The 14,566-nt window shown below is 48.7% G+C and overlaps 1 protein-coding gene across 1 annotated transcript in view; it reads right to left on the reverse strand.

Annotated features, from left to right (window-relative positions):
- The window catches only part of LOC147683308 (arf-GAP domain and FG repeat-containing protein 1-like), a 234,859-nt gene that overhangs the window by 103,553 nt on the left and 116,740 nt on the right, over positions 1-14,566 (reverse strand). The window lies entirely within an intron of this gene.

A 14,566-nucleotide genomic window follows, 5' to 3' on the forward strand; every position in this document is an offset into this window, starting at 1 on the left:
TTAGATGTAATTGGAAGAGTGTGTGGCATAATGGCTAGAGAGGCTGACTTTGAAGCTGCGGAACTGGGTTAGAGTCCTAGCTGGAGGCTCAATATGCTGTTATTTTACACAAATAATTTAATCTCTCCATGCCTAAAAATTAATTGGTCTGCATATAATGCAACTGGTGATCATGTAAATCGCTCGAATACCTTTGGGTGGAGTTCGAGATATATAAAACTGCAAACAAATTAACAAATCTTGAGCAACGTTCAATGTTTCAGCTGTCCGGTCACCACAATTGTCCCAAAACGTCCAATATGCTCATCATAACCCCACTGATATATATCTCAGTATTCAGGACATTTCTATATCACGGAGTAGTTGAAAGCTCTATACTGGTTCCAGTGGCTGGGTTGACAATGACAAGGCACGCCTCAAGCCACCTAGAAGGACAATAAGAGTTCACAAGGACTTTCTGATCACTGTGTCAAAATGGCACCATTGTTCATTCAAAAGACCACTGCATTCTGGGATTGGTAGTCTTCGTTTGCTGCAATTGACCCGCATAGACTACGACATGATAAAAACATGATTTTCAAAAACAAAGGTCAGGCCTGAAATCCTGAAATTCCTGAGGCATGGAGCGACCCGGAAGTCCTATCTTTGGAGGCTTTGAACAGTAAGTATTTCCGATCAGTCAGCCCAATGAGCGCTCCTGCAGACTCCCCCCGTGCCTCTAATGGGGCGCCAGTAATAGTCATGCAAAGCTCTGAGTTGCACAACGCACCTTTGGTACCGGAGGTAAGAGCATGCAGGATGGGTTGACCTGGGCAGAGAAAGCGAGTGGGAGCTTCTAATGAACTCTGAAAATAGAGCTAGTCAATTAACTGGGAAGTAAAGGTAAAAGTGTCTGGGCCAGAGGTCAGAGGGCAAGGCGTTTGGAGACAGTATTTGAAGACCTTTGGAAAGGGGATATAGCGAGTTGAACTCGTTGCTCTTATTTTACGTGGCACTGGGTGTGGTTCCTGTTTTCCTGGCATACCACAACCACTGATGCGTGCATGTCCACTCATAATCTCACCCTCCCACTGAGGGACACCATCTCACAAGGCACAGTTCGCTTTTTGTCAGAGGAACTGGAAAGTGAGACCCACCTTGAACTTTTCTACCTAACCAGCATGGAAGAACCATAAATAGACGACAAGCATTTTCAATGCAATAGGTCTCGCATTTAAGCGAGTTTGAGCTATTAGCATTGTAAATGGCAATGCTTTTATTTATGCTTTATTTTTCATAAATAAAAGGCATTGTCATTTACAATACCAGTAGCTCAAACGCGTAAATGCGAGACCTATTGCATTGCAAATGCTTGTTATACTTACTTCACCTACGATGGGTCAGTGTAAAGGGCTTTTTCTCCTGAGTTTCTGTTTAGACTTTCAATCATACATTAGTCCAGAATATCTGCAGACCCTACCTGGAATTCAGCATGTCACGGGCATCACCCTTTTGTAGAAAAACTTAGCCCCGCAGCGATAGAACCCCCATCCTCGAGCTGGGTGGGCTTTTCAAGGAAGTCGAGCCTGGCAGATCAAGGAATACAACTTTCCATCACATAGGAATGGCAACGGAGCTCATTGGTACAGAGCTGGTGGCAGAGGTAGTCCGGACAAGATATGGAACAAGTTGTGGGCCAAGATGGCCGCGCGGCTGTGAAGCTCTGTAAGCAGTCCTGGCAATCATCATCTTTCCCGCACTCCAGCACGGCCCATGACCTTAATTATAACAGCTATGTTCATTTGAACAGTCCCGGTCCTCATTCCAACAAGCGGCGCTATGATCGGTGCACTGCAGGCGGAGATATGTGGACACTACTGGACGATGCTAAATCCAACATGGCGGGGACGGAATAGGTGAGCTGGCACCAGCGGAGCCCAGCGGAGGAGACAGGCGGCATCGACTTCACGCGACCGAGGGGCAGTGAGGTGGTCGGGGCGCAGCTGCGGACAGTTATGCTTCGTGAGACCTTGAGTGCGCTGCGGGGGGAGAGCGAGATCAGCCTCTGCGGCCCGGCCCCTCTGAAGAAACTGCTGCCGCACACGGGAATAGGGCCGGTAGACGCTAGGGGCGCTTGGTCCCCCAAAACCTCCATACGCAGCAGAGAGAGTGCCCTTGCAGGGCGGCTCCATTTCCTCGACTGCCCGTGCCTGACTGCTGCCCCGCACCTTCGCCACCCCCCCCCCCCCCCCCCCCGGCCCCAGCTACCCTACTCACACACTCAGACAGCCCTAGCCACCACCTCCGTGTACATCAGCACCCGCAGTCCCGGCTACCGGAAGGCAGTCCGCCCACATTCCACCTGACTCCAAGCTACTCAGTCCCCCGACGGGTGTAGTCGACTCGCGCTGCACTGGGACCTACGTTGTGGAGGGCCCACTCCTCCAACAGGCGCTGCCGGCCCTACCATAGACATGGAAGCATCCTTCAAGCTGCAGCTCAAGGCAGGGGAACCGAACCGCGGGACATCCAATTCTTGATTTATAAAGCGGCCCAACGAAAAGAGTCAGTGACCGCCAGCCAACAGTCAACAAACCAGCAAGGACTCTCCTGGACTCCTTTACTTTTCCTTTTGTCCTGGCCGCCATTTTGCTGCTGTTCTCAGACGCTTTTCTCTGGACCCTGACCCACCATCTTGTCCATTCCCTCGTTCTTTCCCCTTTTCCCTTGTTTCCCCCTTGACGATCCTTAAATGTTTCTTCCTTTTTCTTTTTTTTTTATTATATTTATTAAAATAATTTTTTTAACATTCTTCCAACAATCATCATATATCACAGTACATCAAAATCAAGGTATGTTCAATTAATCAAACATTTGTACAATAAAAGATAAATTACTTACAATCTGGATTACATCATAGGGAATATAACTCCGGGGAAAAAGAGGAAAAGAGAATAAGAAAAACCAAAGTGGGAAAAAAGAAGAAAAAATACATATTAAACCTTATGAGGAAAGAAAACCATAGTGGAAGGGAATAGATCGCAAAAAGGGGATCAAACAGAGTACAAAATATAGAGGACATATTAAATGATTATCCCCGACAATCAACCAACTCCAGTCCCTTCTTCCACCTCCATATAGGATCCCAGATTCTCAACCCTAATTGCCTCCCTCTCCTGCCTTTTCTTGCATATATTGCTTTTTCTAGATTGTAAGCAGCTAAAAGACCTGCCAGCCATTGTTGTAATACCGGGGGTCTGTTGTCCAACCAGGCCCTGGCTATAGCTAATCTATAAACTGCCATAGCTACAAACATAAAATCGCGGTGAGGGGTGTCAGGATCTGAACTAACCCCTAGCAATATCAAGATCGGTGTAAGTAGTTTGAATTCCTAGTGATCTATACAGAAACCCCTCTAGATCCTGAATCAGCGTATGAAGTTGAGGGCAGGTGGCGAAGATATGTACAATATCTGCTTCTACGAGATTACATCGTGGACAACTAGTCCCCCGAGGTGCTACCCCATTGAGCTAACCTGGCAGGAGTGTAGTAAAGGGAATATATTGTTTTGTAATGTTGTGCCTGAAGCGGGGCAGAGCAGAGGATTGTGTGGCCTAACTCCAGCGACTCCTGGAACAAATGTGTTTCGATGCTCAGCTTCTGTGTCCATTTGCTACCGTATTTACAAAGATCATCCGGTTTCCCTACTGCTAAACAAGCATAAAAACTACGGATCGAACAATCACCCCCTTTCCTTATTTTGTCAAGAATTTCATTGCTGCTGTGGTTGCGCTGAGTGATGCTGTGGTTGCGCTGAGTGATGCTGTGGTTGCGCTGAGTGATGCTGTGGTTGCGCTGAGTGATGCTGTGGTTGCGCTGAGTGATGCTGTGGTTGCGCTGAGTGATGCTGTGGTTGCGCTGAGTGATGCTGTGGTTGCGCTGAGTGATGCTGTGGTTGCGCTGAGTGATGCTGTGGTTGCGCTGAGTGATGCTGTGGTTGCGCTGAGTGATGCTGTGGTGGTGCTGAGTGATGCTGTGGTTGCGCTGAGTTGTGTGTGCATCGGTGGAGCTTAGTGGGTGCATTGGTGGAGCTGTTTGGTGGGTGCATTGGTGGAGCTTAGTTGGAGCATCGGTGGAGCTGTGTGGTGAGTGCATCGGCAGAGCTGTGTGGTGGGTGCATCTGTGGAGTTCTGTGGTGGTTGCATCGGTGGAGCTGTGTGGTGGGTGCATCGGTGGAGCTGTGTCGGTGGAGCTGTGTGGTGGGTGCATCCGTGGAGCTGTGTGGTGGGTGCATCCGTGGAGCTGTGTGGTGGGTGCATCCGTGGAGCTGTGTGGTGGCTGCATCTGTGGAGCTGTGTGGTGGGTGCATCCGTGGAGCTGTGTGGTGGGTGCATCCGTGGAGCTGTGTGGTGTGGGTGCATCCGTGGAGCTGTGTGGTGTGGGTGCCTCGGTGGAGCTGTGTGGTGGGTGCCTCGGTGGAGCTGTGTGGTGGGTGCCTCGGTGGAGCTGTGTGGTGGGTGCCTCGGTGGAGCTGTGTGGTGGGTGCCTCGGTGGAGCTGTGTGGTGGGTGCATCGGTGGGTGCATCGGTGGAGCTGTGTGGTGGGTGCATCGGTGGAACTATGTGGTGGGTGCATCGGTGGAGCTGTGTGGTGGGTGCATCGGTGGAGCTGTGTGGTGGGTGCATCGGTGGAGCTGTGTGGTGGGTGCATCAGTGGAGCTGTGTAGGTGGAGCTGTGTGGTGGGGGGCACTTTTTATAAATCATTAGTAAAAGAGATCAATGAAATTCAACTAAAACCCATATATAGCAGAAGAGGAGAAAGCTCTAACAACGGGATTCAGGATGAATGTATTCCTTTGAAGCAAATCGCCAGCATGTGAAAGGTGTAAAATAGCAATCAGCATAAAACGAAAAATGCCAGCAAAAGACTTTATAAAATTCTGTGTGGCCCTGATAAAATAATTAGAGCGTTTAATTATTTCATGACCAACAACGGTTATTGTTTCAAGAGCAGCGTGCGAGATGGTTAGGCTGCAATATAAACAAGCCCTCGGCGTTGCTGTGGTGGGAGGGGGGGCGGGGAGAGGCAAGAAGGGAAGAATAGGGGCCTGGAGCAGCAGCCTTTGATGTGCCGGCCGGCCGGCCGGCCGTGCAGTGAATAATTAGGGGAGGAGAAATGCCGGCTGGGGGAAGCTTGAGATGCCTGAGGAGGCTGGTGGCTTTGATGTGCACGCGCTCTCGGGCACTGCAACAATCGCCGAGATGGTTAAGCTCTGTTTAAGCCACAATATAGCTCGCCAGCTATGCGCATGCGCATCAGCAGGCGAGCCCTAAAAAAGCAGATTAAATTATACTGTAGAATATGTACCCTGAGTGATGTGCTGTGCAACCTGTAAGTGAATCCCATCTCCACCCTCCTCCCCCACCCACCCCCCACCTTGCTCCTGACCCCCCCTATCTCCTGACCCCCCTCCCTCCCCCCCTCCCCGCACTGCAGGCAAATAGATCACTTATGACCTATGTGTGGCAGCTTTTGAGTGCAGCAGCCGCCGCCCACCCTCCTCCCGTGTAACTCCCAAGTGTATCTCTGCAATTCCTGACCTCAAAACAAAAACAAAAAAAATCCTAACTTAAGGCAGCTGAGGCTTTTTCTTTCTATCCACCCTTCTGCTTTCTCAACTCATTGATATATTCCTGCGCCTTAATTTCGGAGGTAAACATCCTTACATGCCCTTTTACAATGGTCTTCAATCTTGCCGGGTATAACAAGTATGCCTCGTGCCCTAGATTCTGAAGTGGCGTAATCAGTTGTCTGAGACGTCACCTTCTCTCCACAGTGACGTGGAAAAAGTCGACCGTGCAAAAAAAGATACCCCCTCAAATGTGCGCCTTGCCTCTGGTCTTGCTTTATCCATTATATCCTGTCTAGCAAGAAAATTGCCACTGTATACAAGGATAGCTCTGGACCTTTTATCCTGTGCGGCCCCATAGGATTTCCTCTGCACTAGAGGAAACCGATGTGCCCTTTGCACTTTGCTTTCCCAATTCCAGCTTGTGACATCAGGAAAAGCTCCCTTTAGCATCTTAATTACATATGCCCTGGCGTCCTGTCCTTCCAGACCTTCCGCCACTCCCAAAAGTCTTATATTGTTGCGCCGCTGGCGATTTTCGAAATCCTCAATTTTCCATTGCGTGTCCTTCGAAATCTTCTCTTGGGCTTCTTTAAATTCCTGCCATCGACTAACATCCTCTTCCAACCTGCCAGTCCGTTCTTCTACATGAGAGACTCTGTCCGCCATTTCCTCGTATAACTTATTCATTTTTCTCATGGAGTTCTGCAACTTTTTTGCCGCTACTTTAGCTCTGCGACTCTCTAATCTAGCCTCCGACTGCATCTGCTTCAGGGTTGTGTACAGCAGTTCTAGTGACGTGGCCTGAGGAGAATTTTCCGGACCCCCTCCCTCAATCTGTGCGCCCTCACCTACGTCTTCTTGATATAGAAGGGAGGTTGCCGAATAAGTCCAGCAAAGCTTCGAGTCTAAGCCTTGTGCTGGGGGGATATGCGAGGAGTTCGACTTAGATTTAGCCCTTTTTCTAGTTTTTTTTAAAAGTTTTATGCCCTGGTGGTGCTTTCCGAACAGAGGACTTTGCTGCGACTTCAGAGCCAGAGTCCAAATTTATAGACAGGCTACCCTCTCTCCCTTCGCTTGAGAGGTAGGAATCAGAGTCCTCATTCACTGAGTAGAAGCATTCACCATCCGGTGTTCCTGGTACCCCCCCCCCCTCTACCAAGGGTAGTGGCATTACTCCTGTTGCCCTCCTCAACACCTGCCTCGATGTGTACCTTTCTCCTCCCCAGGTTGCTCCCCCCAGGGATTGTGGCGCTCCTTTAGATATACCATTAGCTCCTTCAGAACAACTTGCAGGGGTTTCATCATTGCTAGCATTGGAATCTGCCCCCTTACTTGCATCCTGGAGTTGTAAGTTCCTCATGTTGCCAGTTGTATTCTGCTCACACTTGTCCTCCACTGCAGCTCCAATTGCATGGGCTGCATCCTCGCCTTCTTGCTGTTTTGACTCTGCCTCGGCTGTTGCCCAGCAACCGCATTCCCGGCATCTTCGCTTAGCCCTGCCTCACTTTCTGCTGTGCCGCTTGTCAAAGCTGGGAGCTCCGGGGGTTTCAAAGAAAATGCTTATTTTAATGTTGGTTGTCGAAGAGCCGGATCCTTGATGCCTGCACCCAATGATTTTATCCCGGTACCGCTGCTGGCAAGGTTTTTGACCAATTCCCTTGCAGCTCGTTTGCGGCGCCATTGCCACGAGATAGCTCCATTTGTTTTCCGAGGATTTTCCGTTGTTGTGCTTGAGTGCGCGTAGCCAGCGCTGGTGCATCCTTGCTGTCCTTGCCGCCGCCCGCTGGTGGCGGTCGCCTGGGGGGGTCTGCCTCCTTCTGTGTCTGGACGCCTTTCGGTGCCATTACACCACCGTCTCTGATGTACCACATTTTCCGTGAAAGGTGCTGCAGAAGCCGTTTTACGAGAGGTTTTCCAGCTCTGTGCAACCAGCGTACCGGGGCCAGGTCTTGTAGAAGGTAAGAAAGCTCAGTCGGCCCGATCATTCCAGCATTCCTGAGGTCGGATTACTCTTGGGAGGAGAGTGAGCTGAGTGTGACTGTCCGCTGCAGTCAGTCAGCGGCCATCTTTTCCCCAATCTTTATATGTTTCTTCCTTTTTCTGATTTGCCTTTTCTCCATTCCCTTGTATCCCTCCCACCCTCCCTTGGTGTTGTGACTGCGTCCCCCCTCCGACCCCACTTAATGCAACTCTGCTCTCCTGGTTTTTTGGGTCTTGACCTGAGAAAATCTACTATTTGTATATCTATGTATATAGAGATAACTCTAATCACTAGTATATGCAGTAGACGTTTGCACTCTATACCATTCCTATGTGACTCTTAATATCCATTCGTATCCCATCCCTATGTATTTAGAGATAACTCTAATCACTAATCTGTTCTTTGTGTGACTCTACATCTTGTACATTTGCAATTTTTTCTGTTTGTACCCCTAATTCACATATTCAAGGGGGGGGGGGAGGGGATTCTTTGTTGATCCCAGCAGAAGAGGGCCCCCGTGGAGGTATGCCATGGTTAACTAGCCACTCGCGAACCCCACATGAAGGCCCAATTACACTTAAAATATAAATATATATTAACATAATATAAGTATATTTTGGATGCAATGTCTAGCTAAATAAACCATGTACATCCCCAGCCTTCCTTTGTCACCTCTGATAACTCCGTGCTTTGCTCCCTGGAGAGGTGGCCTCCACAAGGTACTGCTTCAGGCATATCTCCCTGCCTTCAGTAAGAGGCCAGACCAAGGGGCAAAGAATGCAGTGTGACTCTGCAAAAAATAAAAAGCCGAAAGAACGGCAATTGAGTGCGCAAGACAGCTAACTCCTCGTTGAATAAACAGTCACAAATAAAAAGAGGAGGTTATACAGAGGACACGGACAGCAGAGAGAGCCAGGAGGTGTAGAGATGTTTACACGTGACTCCTGGTAAACACTGGTCGGGCTGAGAATTAGATCTGCGGGCAGAGAGAACTGGGTAGTTTCTCCTATAAAGAAAGGTACATACATCTTCACGGAGCTGACAACTGAAAATTGCGCGACAGTCAAGAAGGCAGGTCGGGAGGGGGAGGTAACATGGGGCTGGGAGTGTCACACACACCACACACACACACACACACGAGCTTTCACGCTATCGGTGTCTGTCAGTCACCAGCGCTATTGCGGTCTGGCGGGACTCCACATTCAGACTCAACTTACTACAAGACGAGCAGGACAGACAGGCAAACTCCGAGCCCAGGATCCAAGCCAAACTGTCACCGCTGCAGTAAGGTCCCCCCGGGATGCGGCAGCAACCCGCCCACATTCCCCACTAGAAAGAAACTGCTGGCGGCCTCCAGCAGTCCCACACGCACCGCTTCAACTGCAGCAGACACACGAGGGCCCTAAAACCAACCGCAGGGAAGTGCGAGTGCCTAGAAACCGGGGATGTGCACCTGTCGTAAGAGCACTTCAAGCCAGATGCGAGGGCTCTCGGCTGATAAATACTGTAAAGTAGATAAGCACGTTTGGGGTGCGCATGCAAGAGAATAAAGAACATGTACTGTCATAAACAAGCATGGCAACAACGAGAACACTGAAACATTAGTACAAGTGTATCATTACAAATACTGAGCCAAGCCCGTTACTGTAAGTCCAAGTGTTACACTAAGGACGTGCGAATACCTACGCTACACGGGGAGCCACTATTTCCAGGTCAGGGCTCAAGGCCACAACATCTGGCGGCGCTGTGTCGAGTTCATTCTATCGCACTCCCCGGGCTGTTCGACGCCGCGGAAGAACTCCCGAAATATCCGTGCGCTTTAAAACGTAGTTTACAGTACCAGGAGTACCCCCTCCTGACTAACACCCCCACCCCTCGCGAGCAAGCTGGAGTACTCGCACACATCAGGCATTTTTGATTTATACAAGGCAGAGTTCTTGTACACACGTAGAGCAAGCGCATTTTATGTAATGACTAAGTAAAGTTCAGCATAGAATTTCAGAATGCACATTCTAATTAGCCCGGCTGGCTCTGTAGCCGGGCGATGTGCGCAAACAAAAAAAAACAAGCGCTCGCCATGACACAGCCCTGTCCCTTTCAGACTGACTTCCTGCTGACGTAAAAGGTTCCTTATCTTTATGGGGCCATCTGTTTCGCCCCATAAAGAAGATAAAAACCTTTTACGGCACCAGTTAGGTCAAGTAAGCCAGTCTGAAAAGGACGGGTCTTAGAGAGAAATAAGAACGTCACTAGGACCTCTTCTCCAATGGCGGGCCACCGTTTCGGACGCCAGCCAATGGAAAAGAGGGGCGTGGCTTAACCTCACTAGTGAAACTCTCTCTACATCATTAAATCTCGCCAGCTCGACTGCGCGTGTGCGCAGTCTTTTCCAGGCCAAGACCTAAAAAGGTTAAACTATGCAATGATGTAAATAGGCAAAAACCACAAGATCCACTGAAAGTAAGTCTGTAAAACACTGAAAGCATAGGGTTTTAAAAAGTTGTCTAAAAGTAGTACTTTGATAGTTGGCTGGTACAAACAAAAAATCAGTCTAGGTGAATTACACTACAAGTTAAATGAGGACAGCCACAGTTCAACATGCAAAAGAAATTCCTTCCTTGCTGATAAATATACATTTATTAATGTGACAGTTTATACGTGGGCTGAAATACGCTATGTGCCTCCCAGCGCCTAAGATTCAAAATCATGGGGCACGTGGGATGCATACTAATGTGGAAGACAATCGAAGATGGGATGTACACAACACATCACTACTGAATATGAAATGTGTGGAGTTTACCCTTACTTCTAATGAGTTTCCTCTTGCTGGGGTATTCAATTTATAGAATTATTTTCTCTTGTATGCCCAATGTTCTGATGAAGGCAGCTGAAACCCATGTCACCTGCGGATAGGGTGTTTGCATTATAACTGGGCTTACTTACCGATATCTCGTGTTCAACTGTAATTTTTACACTGGTGAAGAAGGATGAAGACATTGTGCAAATTCACACCCCAACACAGTGAATGGTCAAGTGGAGCCCTATAGTACACAGGCGCTGTCGGTTTGCTGTTAGAGTAAGTGACAACAGAAAGGAACCAACGATGGAGGAACTAATGTCCAGTAAAGGAGAAGTTGGATGCCAACTTTTGAGCAGTCTGCAGGAGACACAACTGGGTGAGAGAGTCCCAATTCCTAGTTAAGTTGGCCTCTTCCTGTAGAACGCAAGGGGTCATGTGCTTCAGTGACTGTCTGATAGCAGCTGCTGTTGCCCGAGGTGTGGAACGCAGTCAGCAAGGCTATGTGCCTCAGGTTATAGAGGCACATAGCGTCTTGGGAGCGCGCCTATGAAATAACTAAGCGTCACAGGAATGGAGAGTCTCGCCTTTAAAAAGCGGCCCAGTACACTGAACATGGCTGCTAGGGCTGTGTGCAGCCTGTGACTGACTCAGGCTGCTAGGGGGTATTTTATGCTACAGAGCACTCCCAGGACATTTTTAAAGTCGCTCATTTGCAGCACAGTCTCCAGCTTGGAAGTGAGCCTAATCTGTGCCTTGTTGGCCTGATGCTATTCCTCTATGGTGACAGGTACACCCTATGCACAGATTCAAAGCTGTGAAATGCCCAAGTTTTTTTTGTTTTTCTAAACAACCCTGACTGATATTTTGGCTGTTTGCCTGACTAGCTAGTGTATAAAGTGGTACTCACTCTTCTTTCAGGGTGTTGTGCTCTTCCCAGCAGTAATGTATAAACAAAACTGTATCTGGGTTCCAGTTTGACAACCCCCTTAAGTCGACCGAGCAAGCCTTCGGTGGTGCTTTTTATACCAATTTTGATTTTGACTTCTAAGGGGTAGTGTAACGGGCGCGACAGGGAGAGGAAGGAGACGAGTTCTAGTTACTGTATTTAGAGGTTTTAATTTGTGCAAAAGAAAGTCAGTACAGGTTTTCCTGGGTACAGTCTTTCTAGGTGAGCGGCTTCTTTCCTTCCGGCTCTTTGATATGACCCCTTCCTCTCTTCTCTTTGTTAGAGGCCTTCTCCGCTCTCCGCCTTCCGACTCCGTCTTGCCCTTGGCTCCAACGGTGGAGGGGGGGGGAAACAATAGAGGTATGTTAGAATCACTGCCGGGATAAGCGACAACCAAACAATCAAGGGGGGTGGGTAGTGAGGGATGCCCGGTGCTCGAGAACACTCTAGTGACCGTGAGGGTTGTGCACACAGTGTTTACTTTATCGCACTAAAAAGGGCTCAGGGAAGTTTACTTGCGTTTCACCTTTCTCCCCACCCAACCCACTATACGGGAACGCACCTCTGTGAGCCACGCCCCTCCAGGGGAGTGGCTGGGCGGAGCGCGGTGTCGGTGGCCTCCTGGCTTCTGTGTATCTTCGGATCCCGATCCTTCTGCTTCCTCGGCTCTCTCCGGTTGCACCTCCGCTCCGGTCTCGCCTTCGGTGGTGACAGCTTCAGAGCTCGCCTCCGGCGCTTGTCTTGCGTCTCTGTATACCTCCGACTCCCGCGGCGCTCCTCCGAACCCTCGGACTTCTCTCCGCGGCTCCTCCTCAGTGCTCGAGCCGTCCCGCCGTTCTCAACCTCGCAGTGCTCTCTCCAAGTCGACTTCCTCCCACAACTCGTAGCTTTCGTCCCTGTTGCTCCACGCCACTCCGCTCCTTCTGCTGACCGCTCCTCCGGTGTATAGACACACCTGGTCCTGATCACCTTCCTCCTTTAAGGTGGAGTCGGGCCCCTCCTCAAGCCCTCGGTACCATTTAAAGGGGCCGCTGTCAACGTCTTCCTCATCGCAACTGTAGCATTCCTCCACCTGGTTCCAAGAGGGAGGAAACGGGGGCTGTGAAAGAGGGAGGGGTCACAGGTTACTGTTTCTCCTGGGGGCACCCAGGGCACCCCCTTACATACCTCCCCCCTGGACACTTCCGTTCGGGAAGGGGATGTCGAGACAGAAAGTCTGCCCCCGTATAATCAATTCCTTTTTTATGTAGTACCGTAAAGGCATACGGTTGTAACGCCAGGAACCAACGCATGACCCGAGCATTGTTGGCTTTATTCCGGGCCATCCATTGCAGGGGGGCATGGTCGGTATAAAGGGCAAACGCTCTTCCCTCCAGGTAGCATGTCAACTTGTCCACCGCCCACCGGATAGCTAGACATTCTTTTTCTACGGTGGAATATTTCAACTCCCTTGGGAACAACTTCCTGCTGACATACAGTATTGGGTGGTCTGCCCCGTCCTCCCCCTTCTGAAATAGCACCGCCCCAATCCCATAATCGGAGGCATCAGTGTGTAAGGAAAAAGGCCGAGTAAAGTCAGGGAAAGACAAGACCGGAGTGGATGAGATACATTTTTTAAGGGAAGCGAAGGCTTCCAGCATCTCGGGAGTGGGGCGGCTTAAGGCCTTCTCAGGGAACCTACTTTGTAACAGGTCGGTGAGGGGGGCTGCAATCTGGGCAAACAGGGGAATAAACCTTCGGTAATAGCCTATAAGACCCAGAAATGCTCTCATGTCCTTCTTGGTGGTCGGAAAAGGGGTGTCAGCTATGGCACGGACCTTTTCTATTTGTGGCTCGATAAGACCGTGTCCTAGTATATACCCGAGGTATTTCACCCTTTGGTAAGCTATTCTGGATTTCTTTGCGTTGACTTTCAAACCTGCGTCGCTCAGGGTGTCGAATACTTGGTGAAGGTGCGAGAGGTGGGTTTCCCAATCCGGGCTGAAGACTACGATATCGTCAAGATATGCCGAGGTAAAGGAGGTTAGGTCTTTCAGGACGGTATTCATTAACCTTTGGAAGGTGGCGGGGGCGACGTGTAAGCCAAAGGGTAATACCGTGAACTCGTAGTGTCCGTCATCTGTTGAAAAGGCGGTTTTCTGGCGGTCTTCTTCTTTAAGGGGTACTTGCCAGTACGTTAAGAAAAAGGTTTTTGCCTGCGCACTCCCTTTATTATCTAATGCAAGTATTCAATTGTTCAAAAAATTGTTTGCACAATGTATGTGTGCTGTTTGGTTAAAAGGCAGCCAGCCCAAAATAACAATCAACCGCTGGTGGAAAACTCCACTAGTTTACCAAACGCACTCCAATGTAATTAAAGTATAACCAATATACAAAACTGTTATCTGATTTTTTCAATTAATCACACAAAGTTTTTTCTTTTGCAAAAACCATGTATTTTTGGAATTTTTACATTTGAATATTGTTACGTCAACATTTCAGTCTCAAACTATATAATGCGAAATTTAAAGACAAACTCTATGTCACCAAAACACAATGTTGCTGTTGTAGTTACAATGAAGATACATTTTTAAATACTACAAAAACCATAGTTGAGGAAAAGGCCCAATGCATTTCGGGGGGTTCCCTTCTTCAGGGGCACTGCAAAAATAAAACAATGTATGACCATTATGGTACACAACGATGATACATCAACAGAAAACTAATTAGCATTCTCTTAAATGCGAAGGCAGTTCATGGTACTGTCACCACCTAGTACATTTATCTGTTGTGAAAGCTGATAAATATGAACTTCTCATTAAGGTCAAAACGAAAGATGAAAAAACAGGGTGGAAATAGTGGATGAGCAATGAAAACACCACCACCACGAGTGAATAATGTTACTTTGAAATTCGTTCACATTGAATAAAAGTTGCAGGAGTGTATCATCATGTTAGACTGATAGGACTACCGAAGTACAGATACTGTCCCACCACACTGTGACTTATTGGAAAAAAGGAAGGTTATGACCATGTACTCACATCCCAACTACTTAATAATGTATTGTAGTCTAACTGGAGTTCTAGCCGGAAGAAAACTGTCTAATGCGAATGCTTCAGCTGTATCCATCAAAGACATGAGATGGAATCAATGCGCTCAGTTGCCAAATAAGCAATGTGCCACTTAATATACTTACTCGCATAATACTTATATGACTGCAACCAGTATACTGCTAAACAGGTTGTTGC

The sequence above is a fragment of the Lissotriton vulgaris genome, chromosome 11, assembly GCF_964263255.1.
Source record: "Lissotriton vulgaris chromosome 11, aLisVul1.2, whole genome shotgun sequence".
Classification (NCBI taxonomy): Eukaryota; Metazoa; Chordata; class Amphibia; order Caudata; family Salamandridae; genus Lissotriton; species Lissotriton vulgaris.